The sequence below is a fragment of the Aptenodytes patagonicus genome, chromosome 4, assembly GCF_965638725.1.
Source record: "Aptenodytes patagonicus chromosome 4, bAptPat1.pri.cur, whole genome shotgun sequence".
Classification (NCBI taxonomy): Eukaryota; Metazoa; Chordata; class Aves; order Sphenisciformes; family Spheniscidae; genus Aptenodytes; species Aptenodytes patagonicus.
Window position 1 is genome coordinate 24000519 of NC_134952.1, and position 18521 is coordinate 24019039.

Sequence of the window (18521 nt, forward strand, 5' to 3'; positions counted from 1 at the left end):
TGTGGTGGGTAATTTTGCTACTAAAAATCTCTGCAGTAAGGTGAAACAGTAAGAAGAAAGTAAAACAATAAGACTGATTTTTAATGACAAGTTTTAAAGGCAGATCTACTTTCTGGTGTTTTAAAACTATAGCACTTACTTATTTTCATAACATACTTGATTTCTTTTGAATTCCTTTTGTTTTCACCCTCAGTCATATGGAGGAGTCTCCCCTCTGCACCCCACCTCTGCGGTCTCCCCCCATTATGAAGTGGTATCCTATTCTATGAAGGAGTATGGTGTTTAAGTTTAACATGCCTCAACTGGAATCTAAAAGAGTGGGAGAAGTATCTGGATTGTTTGGACTAGATTTGGGGAGAGTTAAGCAACTCATGATGGAAACACACAGCATCCAGCACATGTGGTAGTGGGCTGCCTGTGCTCACACAATAAGGAGGATGAAGTAAAGCCAACTCCTGAAGACTGGGCGTCTTCTATTTAAGGTAGATCTATGTGTTATTTTGCTGGCAGAAGAAATCTGTGTCTAGACTTACAAAGCAAACTGTGTCTGCATGTAAAGTTGGTAGTAAGACTGTGCCATTATATTCTGTCTCTCAGTAGGGCTTGTTATTGTAAGCTTAGAGTTGCACCGACCGCAGTTATATTGTGCTGATGTACCCTGAAGCTCCAAGGTAGCAAACTCCTGTCCATTTAGAATTCATAGCATAGGATGGTCTCCTGAGGATGACTCCAAAGTAATTGTTAGCATATATCAGGTTGTTTTATCAATTTGCCTTCAGATATTGTTAAAAAGGAGAAGGCTGACTAGTTTTTTTTGCCAGATGGGAATGTGTCCTTATGTGAAAAATACCCTGCTTTTTATAGTACTATTTTATTGCTAAACAGATAGAAAGAGAAATAGTTTTAGGTATGGCAATCAGAGCTATTTCAATGAGTAAAAAGATAACAGAAACTTAAGGAAAAACAATGAAATGAATACAGGAGCTGTAGAAAGGAAACAGTTTCTGTTAGATTTGCTTTGGTAACCTGAAATAGATCTTGATAATTCAGTTTTCATATTAATTTGAAGTGCTTGACTTAGATAGTATTGTTCAAGGCAAATGTTACTATATCTGGAAAACATGAGATCTCAATTCTGGAACAAAGCAAACAAAATGAGAAAGATTTTCAATGCAAGACCAAACCTTATATATGTTTTGTCAGCACATTTTTCAACAATCTCCAAATTACAGTTTTTGGAAGATAAAGTGGATATCTTTGCAAAACATCCTTAAATACTGGCTCATTTAGCTTCTGTACTGGATGGTATGTGTTATCCCTGGGATACTCTTGACATAAATTTTGTGGGGATTTTATGGGTCTGTTTGGTTTATATGTTTATTCAAGGCTAAATGGTAACTGTAATACTTTATGTAGAGATGGAAAGCTGTATTTTTAACCTTTGTGCATTGACATAAAATACAGGGTTTATTTGATGTTTAAAGCATAACAGATTATCTTTGTTTTTTTCTTTCAACTGTACTTCTAAATTTGTTTATGTTTGTGCTCTGTTCGTAGCATGACATCAGCAAGGAATTATTCTCTCTCTGTTTCATCTCATAAGATGCAAAACAATTAATGATTTCATTGGAGTTCATAGTGAGAAGAAATACAGGTATTGCTTATAGTTCTCTTTAATAACATGTTCTCTAAAACACCAGCAGATTAACTCATCATCAGAATACTTATGTAACTTTTAAAACTAAAATGATAGAATTTAAAAGACATACAGATTTTATTTGAGAAATAAATTATTTTTAAAATGTCACATGGAAATAGTAATTTACCCGTTTTCTTTTTTGGGGGTCACATTGCTTTTTAGCTCATGTCAGTCTTTTGGGTGATATTTGACAAGACATTCTCCTTGCATGTTGGAAAAAATTATACAGGAAGCAAGTATTTAGTTTCAGATTATTTCAATTCTAAACCCTTTGGGTGCACCAGGATGTATTGGCTTTACACAGAAGTATTTTCTCTTCTGTGTTATTAATTTTATCCATAGTTTATACCAAAGGGGAGAAAAAAAAAAGACAGGCTCCCAAAGATTAAAATTGGTGCACACATACCAATCATTATGACATGCTCTTATTTTGAACAGCTGAATCTGCATATAGAAACATAATTTGCAATAAGATATACTAGATGCACAACTTCTACAATGTTTAGGAACTGGTAAAAATATAATTAATACAGTGATATATGTACTAGCTGGTCCACTGTCAATTGAGGAAGTATTTTTTTAAAAAATATTGGAAACATTCTAATCTATTTCTATTCTTTAAATATTTATATTCATGTTTGATTTCTTTGAAAGGTTGGAGCATTGTAGCTGGTCTCCTAAAAATATCATAAACATCTCTCCAAAGGTCAGCATGTCATCTTTATTCTTTTTGTATACTAAGTGGCTGTGTGTGTGTTCACTTAAGGGCCAGTTCTCATTGCTTTTCCTCCAACTTACCAGTGCTTTTTTTTGCAGCATAGATATTCTATTTATGATCAAAACATGAACTAAAAATATCAAGTGTACTGAACATTACATGGGTTTCCTGCATCTAATTTCTTCAAGAGAAAGGAACAGGGGAAGGAAGTATAACTAGAGACAAGCCTTTCACCAAAGTAACCGGTTTCCTCAAGCAGTTCATAGAAAAAAACCCAGCATGTCATGGACCTAGTTTCATATGAGCCAGGTTCTCTGAGGTCATCTGAGGAATATCTCTGCTGGTCATATGTTGAAAGTTCCAAAACAGGACAGCAAATTAAAAGTAAAACATACTTACTCTTGATCGAGTGCTCAATAGCTAAATCAGGCAATTCTTAAAACCTCCTTTTTAATGGATTTTTCGTTTATTAGTAAATGTTTGATTTATTAGTAATATGTTTTCGCAGAGGCACCACCAGCTTAGCTGAGGGGCTCAGGTGTGTCCTGCAGTGTGTCTATTGGAGCCGGCTGGAACTGGCTGGAACTGGCTGTGTCCAGCACGGGGCAGCCCCTGGTCTTTCCTCACAGTGGCCGCCCCTGCAGCCCCCCCGCTGCCATGGACACCCAATACACCACTTCATACTGTCTTGCATGTGCTCTTTACATAACATGTCTGTATTAAAACTAGGCTGTTTTTCTTTAATTGCTACTGCAGTTTTCTGTGACATTTTATAAGATTTTTAGTTCATGTCATATTTGACTTTCACATACATTATTTTTAACTGCTGGTTTAAACAACCAGCAGTCTGTCTTCTACACATTTATTCCAAAAGCTCACTGGGTTTTTCCAAAACATTTATCAAGTTACTGAGGTCACAGGGAGAGATTGGATTCTCCCTAACCAACATGGAATACTAAAATTGTGGTCTTACCAAAATTTTAAGGACAGACTTGCAGTTCTGTGACTTGGTCACTGCTGCCTTTCTGTCAGACCCATAACCCAGAAGGTAGCTGAACTGCATTCTTGGAGAAAAGACACTAAAGCCATCACTTATACGTGTGAGAAGCTTTCCCATTAGAAAGTAGAGCAAAAGGTCAACGGTGTTAGAAATGTTTTAGGATCTTAGGAAAGGTAAAGGATCTGCTGAAGATTATTTATTTATTTATTTATCGGTTTCTAACAAGAGTGTTAACTCCTCAAGCCTTCTTAAGTGTGGAGAGTAGACTCACTACAACCTACTTATTAGCACTCTTGCTATAGAAAATGCATGATCTTTTGCTAATTTGCTAATTTATAAACCTGTTTTTTAAAAATTTTATTTTGTAATGTTACTTCATGCATGTTCCCATAAATGAAGAAGGTGGAGAGGTTGAATGTATGATAAACTTGACCTTCTAACATTCAGCAGGCAACATATTTCTGTATTAGTTGATGCTAGGCTGTAATGCATGCCATGCTAATCATATCATTACATAGCTGAAAATGTTACCTTTTTAACATTAAAACTATATTTCTGACTTCTAACATTCTTATTTATCACATGAAGAAGGAAGACTTGTATCTCACCAAACATAACAAATGAGTCTGTCATGAGATTGTGTACACTCAAAACAGCAAGGCAAGACTGAACAAAGCTAGGTTAAGGCCTAACCTGAAAGAAAGAGGATAACAAAAATGAGATTATTAATCATGGGTGATTGTTTTAAAGTGTCAGATTTCTGTTAAAAAAAAAAAAAGTACTATAATGAAATTTGTATAGAAACTTAAAAAAATCTTAAAACCTTAGTTTAAAAAAAAATCCTGTGTCTGAATTAAATTTGTATTTAAATTATTAAACCAGGTCAACTTAAATTCTCTTTTTCTCTCATACTATCAGTTAAATTTAGTACATTTGTTTCATTCCTATGCCTACAGTAAAATCTTGTGACGTGTAACTGCTCCGTTAAACAGATCATGTCTCAGAGTGGGAAATCCTGCTTTCAGTGTGGGTAGTATACCAGCTATTTACAGGAATTATAATACTGATAAAAACTCGTAAGATTAGAAGTACTGATAAATGTGATGTTATTTACTGAAAATCTATATTAAAAACAACATATCTGTGATTCCTAGATCTTGCTGCATTGGGTATTCTTGCTACTATTACATCTTTCTTTCAAAGAAAATTAAATCTTGGAGATATAAATTTGTATATATATGAATATATTGAAAATCTGAAATTCATGCCTAAAATAACCGGAAATTTCTTTTAATTTATTAGGTTTAGACTCTTCTCTAAGATTTATTATAATGAAAAAGCCCTAGTGCTTGTTTCCAGCCATATCTGTACATGAAGTCTGAGTAACATCCTTTTGTCCATATAAAAATGTGCTTGCAGACAGCATATTCTGTGGTATTCTTGGACTGTGTTTTGTTCACCCACGAGCTTAGCCTTGATTGAACACAATCATTCTTGCTGACATGGACCTGGGCCAGGGTGCATCAGAGGCTAACCAAATTTGTCCAATTTAGTTGAAGTGATTTGATTTAACTAGCAGTTGTTACCTTTCTGTTCTTTCTCTTGACAGGCAGATTTAGAGCCTTATAAAATACACAGGCTGAAAGCCAAGGCATCACTGACCTACACTATGCTGGATCACCCTGTGAAAGCCCTAACAAAACAAACAAATTAGCATTTCATAATCAAAATGGTCAGTTCTGGGATAACTTGAAGGGACAGACTTCAAATAAGCATGGTCTTTCCTGCACTTAATAATAATATATCTGGCTTAAATGCACACAATTTTTTTCTTCAGGAATGCTGACTAGAAGTCAACCAACAGAACACATCTCTGACAATTTTTAAAAACAAATTTTAAAGCAGACACAGTTAAAATATTACAATCAGAAATGAAAATGTAGTCCCAAAATAATAATCATTAATGAGTTGTTCTTTAACTATTCAATAGTTCTGTTGGCTGATGATGGCATCTACAATCAACTAATAGGAAAACTGGCAAATGGAGCTTTGATTTGACAATGGCCATGGGATACCACACCTGGTCTGGTGATCTGAAGGATGTTTCTAACTAAGCATTTTGGAAGCTCCTTGGACTTCAAGCAGAAGCAAATGAGAAAGCATGGAAGATAAAAAAGTCTCTGAAAACATCTAGATTACCTATAGCTGAGGAAAAAAAAAGCTGTCTGAAATTAAACAAATGAAATTTTCAGATTATCTAGCAGGTTTACAAATAAAAAAACAGATTAGCTAGTTGCAGTGGTATCTTTTTTTGTAGTAAATGAACCAGTGCAAATAGAATAAAAGATGTACTAATGAAAATGACTGAAGATTAATTATGAGATTGGACAGACCTTAAAAAAAAAACAAAACTGTTTTAAAACAAACAAAAATTCACACCTCTCCTGCCCCACGCCCCCCAAAAAATTGTCTAGCCTCAGATAAGAAAGGTGGTTTAGTTAATTCACTGTATCTATCTATTTAAGAGAAAAACAGCTGTTTAACATCGGAGTGCATCGACTCCCTTCACCCTTACATGGAGATCCCCTCTAATTTCTGCTTTCCATTCTCACTTAAAAAAACCTGTCACGAGTTTTCAAAAAATGTAATCGCATGTGAAATACTACTTAATGTGTGTTCTACTTCTGAAAAAAAAATCCACCACAAACTAAAAACATCTAAAGCATGTCTATTCCCCTACCCTTGAAAATATTATACATTTAATGCAAGTGTAATACTCTCTTTGTCTTGCAGAAAATGTAAATTAACGTGACATGAGATCAGCCTGAACCTTATTAAAAAACCCCTTCCATTTAAACATTATTGGGATCCTTTTCAAAAGGATTGGTTTCACCCTTAATAAATTATCAGTTATTTTCCTGTAATGATGCTTGCCACCTCTTCTTGTAGGTTATCTGGAAGGGGACCTTCAAGAATGATAAGCTGCATTTATTGTCATTGAAGCTAAACATAGGACTTTTGCAGCATTCTGAGTATTCCAAGCTCCTGGTAGGGTTTCTTATTTATTCAGGACAACATTCATATGAAAGCCAGAAAAAAGGTTCAGTGTGTGCTTCTAGTCTCATAAAAGCAAACTGTGTTGGTTTTGTTTTTCTTCATTGTTGAAAAAGTTAAAATGCACAGGAGATTCTGCTGTGAGGAAAAGTTAGAAGAATGTTAGCAACTGATAATAAGAAAGGGATGCATAAACCCAAATATTCTGCTAATTTAAACTTACTTCCCAACAGCTTTAGCATAATATCAGAAAACTGTTACAGTCAATAGACATCTGTAGTACAGATGCACAAAATATATGTTGCAAAGAAAAGGCAAACAATACAGTCTAACATGAAGATGCCCTATTCATTTTTTATTTGCTGATTTTCAAGAAAATGGAAACTGCACAAAGAGGAACAGCTTAAAGTTTTCAGACACATAGCTATGTGAAACTTCACTGACACTAGTAAAATTGTCAAAATAGAGAGACACAGCAAAAATTCACTTAAAGTATTTCCCATAAGCATTTTTTTTCTGTGAGAGGTTCAGTGAATACAGAGGCAGAACAGTTTTCAATGGCTGTGGACAGTTTCTACAATATCTCTGTAATGGCTGTTTACACTACATCTACACTACAATACCTGAAGTTCATGACTAAAAGCAGTGTAAAATAAGAAGAATGGGAAAGATAGGATTATTAATATTTAACATTGTGATCTAATTTGTTGCAGTATGTGGGAATCCTGACATAATCACACGGATAATTTTACTGACTGTACTTGGAAATATAGTGAAAGACTTGGATTCTTTTAGTCTTCTGATATTGGTACCGGTGAAAATTTCTGTCATTGATACCTCTTTTGTTATTGTAGCATACTTAGTATTTTCTTTTGAGAAAAACAAAACAAAACAAAAAAAAAACAAAACAAAAAAAAACCAAAAGCTTAGGGTATTGCATACTATGGGAAAAGGATTTACTTCTCTACAGTGAATAGTTCTACAACTGTACTGTATCCAAACTGTACTGCTTTATGAGTTTAAAATATTTTCAAACAATATATAATAAGGCATATTAGGATAGAGGTTGAATATTGTGTGGACAATGTGGCTTTCAAACTGTAATTTGTTGTGAAAACCCCTATGGTTAAGTATTTGATCCTCAGCTATGTAACATTAGCTCTGATTCACATGAATGACAAATGTCTGATTGTGGTATTATTCACCAGAAAATAAATATTTTTAGTTTTGATCTAAGTTTATTGTTAACTAAATCCATGGAATTAGTTCTGTGGAAAGTGAAACAAGACTAAGTTAAGTGTTACAGAATAATTTTCTATGAAATAGTCTCAAATTCATCACAAATGCATCATAATCAGAATCACAATATCATGGGAAAAAAGCTAGTATTGTCAAGTGAAAGTAGTTTTCAGCCTTGTTCTAGTCGTCATTATTGGACTATTTCATTCTCCTTGTACCTGAAAGACTGGATTTTATCCTGGAAATTGTTACAAAACCTCACTGATGTTAGACAAGTCACTCAAGGCATTTTTAATTGTGTAGTCTTCATTTTTTTGTTTGTTTGTTAGACTTTAATTTAAAATTTGATTTATTGAAGTGATGAAAAAACAAGCTCTAAGTTTCTTAATAAATTCTGCATGTACTGCGAGTGAAAATTAGCAGAACTTGTATCTGAAATACATTGCTTAGAGCTGTAACTTTTAAGTATTTATTTAAATCAATGCTAGCAAATCCTCCATTTTTAAAAGATATCACTTACTATTATGTACTGGTTTTAACGGCATGTTAGTAGAGTAAACTTTCTAAGCAAAAAAAAACCTAACAACCAACACTCCTCTCCCACCCCAAAAAAACCTGAAAGCGTTGTTTGTTTGGTTGTTTTTTGTTTTCTTCTTTCCCTACTGATCTGCATTAAAATGTACGTAGCCTGGAGCATGAAAGCACATTAACTCTGTGTGCTTTCTTAATTATAATCCTGACTGGAAACAGAAAAAAGTTCGTTATCTTCTTCTGAGCAGTAAATGCAAGAAAGTTGCCAGAAAAAGATATTGAAAGGTCTTTTCATGGGATTTTTGTTGTCTTTGAGGTTTTTTTGTTTGTTTTAATTTCCTTTAATAAAAAAAAAACAAAACAAACAAGAAAAAACCCAAAACAAACAACAACAACAGAAGGAAAAAAAAAAAAAAGCAGCAGATTTAGGGAAACTTTGTGTTCTGAAACTTTTCCCTCTCACATTTATGTACGGAACTTATCCAGAATCCAGAATTTAACATGTGAATACACATAACTAAGCTAAAAGAGAAGATTCCTATGTCCACAATCTATAATTGAAATCATTTCTAAATGAGCTGCATGAAGTGGAATAGGTTGTCTGTGGGTCAGCAGGAACTTGAACTTTGGAGAAAATACTTAGTGGTTGATTGGGAAACCTGTTATATTTACTAATCTTTTTTTTTTATAAATTGATTTGACCTCTTAAGAACATCTGTCCAACCTCTGTACCTATAGTCTATCATTAGATACTTCATTTGTCTGGGGTTTGTTTAGCTAAAAATATCTGAACTTTTAATTAAAAATTATTTCTATCCTTCAGCTACAAAATGGCCACTGGATTGCTGTGGTTCAAAGCTCCACAATAAATTATTATAACTATCGACATTATTTATTGTAAATTGTTAGAGATAATTGTGTCATTCACTGTCTCTGTAACATCACAATTCTCTGAAAACAGGCTATGCAATAAATTCCTTTAATCAGTTCTTCCATGCTGAGTAAGCAAAAATGCAACACAGGTATTTGATCACCTCTGCTTATGATTTGGAACATTCTGTCCTTAAAATAATTTGAATGTAAGGAAAAATGGACTGAGACTGAATTTTGTTCTGTTCATGACCAAGAAAAGTATCATTGCAGTTAAGCAAGTAAAGTTTTGGTTGAGTAAAAATCTTAAAAAAATAACTAAATTCTGTCTTTTGCAAAAACATTGTTCTAAGCATGGGAACACGATGTGGTAAAAAACAGTTTCCACAATATACAGTTCTAAAACCAGTAAGAGAGTTTCACCGTATCCAAGCTCAAAACATATGGTACATCATATTTTCTATGAGTTTTCTCTCTGACTTTTTCTCACCATTTAAAGGACAGACTCTGTCCAGCTTGTTTGAAAATTCAGTTTCCTAGATGGCATTTGCAGTCAGAACGTCAAGAATCAACCTCTATATAGGTCTCTACTTGGAAACTTTAAAATAGCTCATTTTGTTCTGCCACCGCCATTAGGACATTCATACTTTGAAAACAAAGAGCTATCCTCATCTATCCTGAGTTGACTAAACTAAGAGAGCAGAATTTGGTTGCCTAGCTCTTATTCATGACAGTACCTTCCTCTTTCACAAGAGTTTTCCACAACAAAAACAGAAGTTTCTTATGGACTGTTAAAGCATCTGCATCTAGCAAAAGGAACTTGGACATTTACCTTTGGTTTCCACTTAAACATATAATTTTGTGGGGGTTTGGGGTTCTTTTTAATAATTACTCTTTAAGAACTATTGTAGGTGGCATCAGTGGAAAGGTCAAATCTCATATGTTATCATGGTGATTGTCAGAAACAGGAACAAGGGAGATTTTGGCAGCAAATTATCCAAAGAGCTTTAAAGAATATAATCACAGTAGATAAAAGCTATGATGTGGGAAGCACAGTTCAGTGAACATGCCTCACAATACAGATTTTTTTAGGATACATTTATTGGTAAGGAGACAAACAAAAAGACCTTTCTCAGGTTAAATGGTTTTGTGACACTTCTATTTATTTTTCATACATGTCATAGCTAGAAGGTCATTAGAAATGACCAAAAGAATATATTAATTCAAAATGCTAGAGATAGTGGGTCAGAATGCAACTAGGTTAATTGTTTTGATTTATTTTTCAGGTTTATTTATTAAATTGTTTTGGAACTGCCAATTTAAATAAAGATTTTATTATATAAGTGTACAGGGTCTGCCTGGGATGGAGTTAATTTTCTTCATAGTAGCCAGTATGGTACTATGTTTTGGATTTGTGACCAAAACAGTGTTGATAACACAGCAATGTTTTGGCTATTCCTGAGTGGTGCCTGCACAGCATCAAGGTCTTCTCTTTTTCTCACTCTGCTTCCCCAGTGAGTAGGCTGGGAGTGGGCAGGGTGAGCGGGTGTAGTTGGGACAGCAGACCCAAGTTGACCAAAAAGTATTCCATACCATATAACGTCATGCCCAGCAACAGAACTGGGGGTAGTCTTTTCAAAGTAGCCATTGTTTGAAGACTGGATGGGCATTGGTCTGCTTGTGGGAGGTGGTCATTAACTACCTTTGCATTACTTGTTTTTTTTCTCTTTCCTTCACTGATTAAACTATCTTTATCTCAATCTATAAACTATTTAATATAATACTTTTATTAGTTTTCCACCTCTCCCTCCCCTCAAATAACTACCAAAGATTTAAAATATTGTTTTAGGAAAGGTATTGTCATTAAAATAGATTTAATCCCAAATTGCATTATTGCCTGTTAAAAAGGCACATTTAAATTGCATGCTGCAGCACTAAAATTGCGAAGTATTTCCCTCCAAGGGAAGTATAAAAAACAGCTAGATATGTTGCAGGTTTCTGTCTTTAATTTGGATTGTCCATCCTAAAAGATGTTTCTTTTCAGGCTGCACACTGAAACATCATTAGTGATGTGTGTCCATTTACAATCAAATTTTTTTGCAAAAGTTTATAGTTTTTTTCTTTTTCCAAATTTCTTATGTAGCTATGGACCAAATAGTTGCCTGTGCTTCTTTCATTCAACTTGGTGTTTATGGAGATTATAGACTGAATAATTAATTTTGAAAAAAAAAATATCTAAATAACCTAACTCCTTAGATTTATTTTTTTCTATTTTTACCAGAACTAAAAGGCATTGAACTCTCTTTTAATGAAACTGAAAAACAATTGCAAGCCCAATTACTTTGTCTACAATAGCACATCTTCACTTCAGCTATACGGTCAAGAATTTAACAGATTCCTGTTAAATTTTAGACATTCTTTTTAGGACTTTACAGTCCAAAATTGAGGATTTCCAGTCATTTACAGTGTTTTCAGCCAAGTACAGATTCTGTTGCCTGGTGTCATGCATTCTGTTTCCATTTATGGAGTTTTTTTGAGCAGTGATGCATTGTTGACTAATACAAGAAATTGGAATCCTAATTCACAAAGTAGAGTGATCTTTTTATTTCAGACCTATTAAATGTGAGTCAATGCCATGCATTGGAGAAAGATTAAAGGCTGAGTGTGTCAGACAGGGAAAGTCAAGATGATAATCCTGCATAATTTATGAGAAAAAGTGCAAGACAGGTTTTTGTGTGTGCATAAACAAGCCGTTAGTTCATTCTATCAAAACAATTGTATTCCCATTCATCAGAGGTGACGCAATGAGCATACACCCAGCCCTACTCTGCAGCATAGCTCTGGTGATCATGATTTTAAATACCTACATCTTTCATTGATGTAGCAGTGCTGGCAGAAACAACTCATGTAAATGCAGTTAATGTAGAGAGGTTTTATAAAACGTGATTTGGGGGACATGAGACAAACTACTTGACTTAAAAACCCCAAACTTGTTCATGGAAGAAGTTAAGCTACAGGATGGGCAAAATCTCAGAATCAACAGTCCTGTTCAAACCAAATAAAACAAAACAATCACAAAGGAAAAAGTAGCTTAGATGAGCAAAAGCTGCATATTCATCTGTATTTCTATTTTGCTTTATGAAGGCAACATTGTAGGAGAGCCCTCACATCTTGAATTCATCTTTTTTTCTCTTTGGCTGGTAAGCCTTTGCTGACACAAGAATAATGACATCTGATTTAACACCTCAGGTTGTCCATAAATAGGATTTCTTATGTAGTCAGTATAGCAATAGCAGGATTTCTATTTAGCTAGTGGCTATTTTACACAAAATATTTGATTCCTCTTCTTTTTTTTCTTTTTTTTCTTTTTTTTCTTTTTTTTTCCCCTAGATCAAAATTATCTTTTGTGTTTTGTGGCAGAGTCTGTATTTAATCTTCAGTTTACCTCCTAGATAACCATCCTTTCCTTGGTAAGGGAAATGCCCATGTGGGAATTTTGTAAAACCAGATAAACAAAAACAACCCTCAGGCAGGTCAGACTGCTATTTAGAGTGGTCCCCACTTTAACATACATCCGGAGAAGTCATAGAGAGAAATGGACCATTCTGAAACATTTGAGTCCTCTTTGTTTTGTTTTATAATTGTGACTGCTTCTTCCCCCCCGACTTCCCGGTACTAGATACTGTAAAGGATTTTTTTTGTTGATATGCCACAGGTTACATCACTCATATCATGCCTGTAGCTACTTATGAAGCACCTAGAGTTTCATGATCTGCAAGCAATCTCAGGCACAGCGTCATATAGGGCAATATGTAGCTATTGTAGTCCATGATGAAGGGGTCAGATGTCAGTCTACCTTCAGAGTGCTACGGCACATTGTTATCTGCCTCACCCATTTTCCAGGCTTAGTAGACCAGCAGAGAAATATTTGGCTTCCAGTGTTATGGATTGACTGCAACCCATCATCCTCCTTTCCCCTGCAGTGTTTCGGGCAGGGGGAAGAGGTAGAAGAGTTGGGAATGAAGAAGTGAAGTTGAGCCTGGGATGAGGGGTGGGTGGGGGAAAGATGGTGGAGTTTTTGCCTTTGTTTCTCACCATTGTAATCTGTTTTTAATTGTCAATGAATTAAACTTATTTTCCCCAAGTTGAGTGTGTTTTGCCCATGATGGTAATTGATAAGTGATCTCCCTGTCTTTATCTTGACCCATTTGCTTTTCCATCTTATTTTCTTCCCCTGTGCTGTTGAGGTAGAGGAGTGAGAGACCAGATGGGTGGGTGTCTGGAAGCAGGACAAGTTCAGCCCACCACCAGTACTTTTATATACCACAGAGCAGGTACCATCTGTAATGTGTACACTGTCCCAATCCCCTAGTTGTCCCGTTGGGAAATACTTGACTTCCTGTCTGCCTGCACATCTCATTGTCTTTCCAAAGTAAATGCAACTACATGAAGTGGAGGATGCGTACCTATAACTCCTTCCAGATGCGCAGATAAAAATGGTAAATTGCAAACACAGGAAGCAACCCTCAGGGCACCTGGTGTGGTTATACTCTGCAAAGTGGACATAGCCACTGAGATCCATCATTACCCTTTTGATGTTCTTATTTACCTAAACTAGGAAAGATGTGTTTCCCTTCACTGTTGTGTTGTTAAATCTCAAAAAGAGGAACAACATAAAACTGCTCTTTCTCATTACAGCAGTGCTAGAAGGAATAACTGCAAGAATGAAACCTTTTTTACAGGAAGAAGTCTTTGTTCACTGTCTCTTCTAATACAGAATTTTGAAGCATAAAATGAAATTATAAGGAGGCAGGTTCAGAAAACAACAAAGAAATGAGATCCATCACATAAAGTGTGAGGCTGTGAAACAGCTTGAGGTATTACTGTAGGCTTACCATCCTGTAATATACCATAGGATACTGTGAATGCAAAAGTTTGCATATATTCAGAAATCTACTGGATAAATTAACAAAAGAAAAGTCTCTGAGGGATTATTAAATGCAAGCATACAACCTCTGACTTGGAAAATGTCTGAACTGTGACCTATTAGGGACTGGGAAAGCATTCTGGGAAAGAATCCAGTATGATTTTTCGTTATTCCGTAGTTGCCTTGTCATTTTTCCAAGGTCATTGCCAGACAATGGATGAGCATACTCAACTTTGGTCTGACCTAATTTAGCTCTTCTTATGTTTCTCCCCTTATTATACCACAGAAAGTTCTTCATGTATCACTTCTATGTAAATTTTTTGCACAGCAATAAAATATTAAAATGGACATTGCTGCACAAATGAACATAAAGAGATACGAGTTCAGAAGTAGGAAGACATCACCGATGTTTTTTATAACCATTCTAGCATGATGTGCTGTACGATTCAGTAAGCTCTTCTAAAAAGTGGAGTAAGATCAAACCAAGAGTCACAAAGTCCTCTTCTGACAAATACTTTAGCCACTAAGAGGAAGAGGTGTATGTTCTTTCTTTCTCTCCTTCATCCTGTTTCTTGACGTGGACCAGTATAATTTAAATAGTCCATATAAAGTTGATAATTTTCAAAAGGAAAAGAGATTCCTTCCAAGAACACCAAGTATTTGGTGATTTGGAGATGATTCTTCATTTACTTACTATGATCTCCAGCAAGATCTGCTTGCTGCAGAAGTGTGTGTGTGTGTGTGCTGTGTATGGGTATGTGTATGTGTAGAAGAGGGAGTGAACCCTCAGCTAATAAATTATTCATTTTCTTCTTTCAGTAGTTTTTACCTAGTTTGGTACCTCAGTTAATGCTTTCACCTCTATGAAAATCATCTGATTATTCTGATTATAATTGATCAAAAATCATATCTCAATGAGGCTGATTATATATTTCATTCAGATGTAGTGGCATTGCTTTGTCTAATGTACCAGTGGTTGTAATTGACATCTTATGTTACAATTATGCTATTTCTAGCGCTTTTTTGAGATAGCTGAGAGACAGTGTTAATGACTATTGTTGAAGAAGGATTGGGGAGGATGTGATTTATTTCCTCCTTGCTAATGATTTGATATTCATTTACACATAAGAATTTGTACAACAGATTATAAGAACACCCATCTCATATTGTTATCTATTTTTTATTTTTGGTTTGTTTTGTTTCTTTGTTTTTTTCTCCCTGTATTTCCAGGAAAACACTGTTGATTGCTTGCTTAAACATATTCTGAATAATTACTTTTCATTTGTATGTTCTTGCAATTTTGTATTTGTACCATGGGCACAAATAATTTCCTTTTAGCTATAGTTACAAAATAATTTTCTTTAAATACTCATTTCATTAAGTATCAAAAACTACACTTTAAACCATTCATCTTTTAATACTCGGTCATCACAAAATGGATATAAATTTGGCTTCAACTCTTACTTCTTATATAGTTAATCCATAGACAGCAAGACAGCAGTTTTGTGCCATTTACACATTGACTTGGAAAGTGGTTAATAATGAAGATAGGAAAGGTGAGATTTAAGAGTACTATATACACACAAAAGTTTGAGTAGACTTGTGACTTCTAAACTGTGATGAAGATTGAAACAGGAGTTGGATTTTCAACAAATCTGTGTTTAATATTAAAAGAAGCTTCAAAAATACAAAGAAAGTTTAGATTAGAATATGTAGTTCTATCATTTGTAATTCAGCAAAACAATTTATATTGTTATTCTCAGGAAAATGAGGCAGTCCAAAAAAATGCATAGCAAGCACATTTCAAAATGAAAGTCAGGTCTCATAGATTTCTAATTGTCATATTGATACAGAGTGACTTAATTTCTTCTTTAATGAAAGATACAGCCTTTGTTTTTTATGAAAACTTTTTTTGCAATTTTGTTCTTGACTAAATCAAAACAGCAATTTAAAAAAAAAAATCTTTATAGCTCTTTCCAAAGTTGTGCATATGAGACTCAAACTTCCAATATTATTCCAATAATAATAATGGATAAAGATATTTCTGCAGAATTTGGAAATAAATTCTGTTTTACCTAGAATATAACCAGACTACTTTTTCATCTTCTGCTTTACAAAATGTGCATGGTACCCATATACATCTTAGGAAGCAAATTTTGGGATCTTGCTTTGTTCAATCAGTTCAAACTTTTAACATTAGCAGTAAAATGCTGTATTTCATGGCATGGTCCAGGACTTGCTGGAGTGGGTACCTTACTAGAGAGAGTAGCTTCTTCAACAAGCTTGCAGTCTGAGAAGTATGGATTCAGAGAGAGAGATAGAAAAAGACAGTGCAACAATAAAACAACCTACCTCATCATGAGGTACCAGAGTACCAGCAGCCTGAGTGTTGCCAAATTTACTGTAGGCATCACACCCATAACAATTTTTAAGGAAAAAAAAAAATTAAGATGATTGTACTGAAGCCTTGTGGATACATAAAAAGAGCTTCAAAAAATTATGGTGAACATGGGCAGAGTATCTTCAGAGAGGAGAAAGGGAAATGCAAAAGGGAAGGGTTTGAAGAGCTTAAAGATGAAAGAACGGTAGAAGAGATTTTTCATTTAACTTCAAAATGCTTAGTATTTTTCTTGTAAAATAATAGCAGATAAGGTGTTTTCATTATGCTTCAAACTTAATTTTCAAACAGATTGATTTTGTGAAATTTGAAGGAAAAAACCTTATTCCTTTAAAATTATTGTCTTCAAGACTTTTAATGACTAAATCCCCAGTAAGATAAATAACGTGAATTCATTCCACATGAAATATACACTATTTTTCTTTTTTTCCTTTAAAATAATATTGAGCACTTATCCCAAAAGATTCTATGACCCATAGTAGGATGTAATTAAGCGAGTCCTGAGGTAGTGAAATTAGTTATAGAAACGATCAATTTTTGAAAAAAAATGCTGCTCCAACTACATCAGGTAAAATCTAGCTGCAGGCAGGTCAAGAAAAGCTCAGACTGAGCAAGCCTGACAAGCCTCATTCCTGAGATCTTGCAAACTCAGTGTAAAGCTCATGGGCTGTTACTAGCAATGGCAATATAAGGGCTACAAGATAACAGAATGTGTGTTGTCCAGTGCAATCTGTATAAGTAAAAGGAAAAAAAAAGGTGACAAAATATAGTAGGCATTTGCCAAGGCTTGACCATGCCCAAGAAAAGTGGTGAATGATTTTCTAGAAAAGAGTCAATTATGTCTCAGAATCTTAGTAAACACTTGATAAAATGAAGGGGAAACCCAAAGGTGATGATAAAGATGAGATAAGCAGGGGAACTTTAAAGATCTGGTCAGAGAGACCTCACAATAGCTAGTACTGAATGGGAAAGTACTGAGATAGAAGAATCCTTATTGTGGCATCCTCAAAGATCATGACGGGGCTGGGCCAAGGCCAGGTGGGACATCAGACCACAGGTGGGGGTTAGGATCAGGCCTGGTGAGGGGAACCAAGGTCAGACACAGCCCCAGGATGGCCAGACAGAGCCATGGGGACTGGCCAAGGCTGGGCTGGGATGTTGGCCCGTGGGTGAGCCTGCTTCGGCAGGGCCCATGGACAGGCAGATCAGGGCTGTGGGGTGCTGGAGACCGACCCTGCTGTGGTGTCACTGGGGCAGGGACTGATGGTTCTGGGGTAGCTGAAATGGCATCCTGGGCCATAGGCAGGGTCTGGGGAGCCCCAGGGGCTGGGTAGGGACAGTCAGGGCTGGCAGTGCCTTTAAGCCCGTAACATTTTGTCACTCAGCTCATATTTAACAGAAATTGAAGGGATTTCTTCTATATTTCAAATTTTGTTTGTTGTTTTATATATTGAGACAATGAATCTCAAGTCAGAATTACACACAGGAGTCAAAAACTAGGTGAATTATGTGCCTATTACTTGTTTTTTACAGAAATTAATTATATCCTAACGGAAACAAACAAGCAAATAAATAACAAACTTATATAAGATATTTTAAGATATTGTTATAACTTATTCCTGGTTTAATACTGGCTTTGGTTGACTGTCTGAATTACTTTTTTGTTTTTCATTAGGTAATTGTCCTTCTACAAAGCTTACTATAATTTTGGGGCTAATAAGGAATTGCACTTTGTTTTTGATTTTTATTCCCGCATATGAGATTATTTAAAATTGTTCGTAGTCAACTTTTCTTTTCCTTTTTGGAGTCTTTTCATCTTTCATCATCCACGCTATTATTCAGAAACCAAAAGTAAAATACAGTCCTTTAAGGAAACCTTGATGAGCTAAATCTTCTAAAATTCATATAGTTAAACTGTAATGGTAGAGAGACTCCTGCATTGAGACAGCTTAACACACATACTTAAACGTGTGTATTCTGGTTTAGAACTAATTATCTTCATTATCTTCTGAATAAGAAACTATTTCTTTTAAATTTTGGATTTTAAAATATTTTTAAAATTCATTGTCATTTTCTCATTGTACT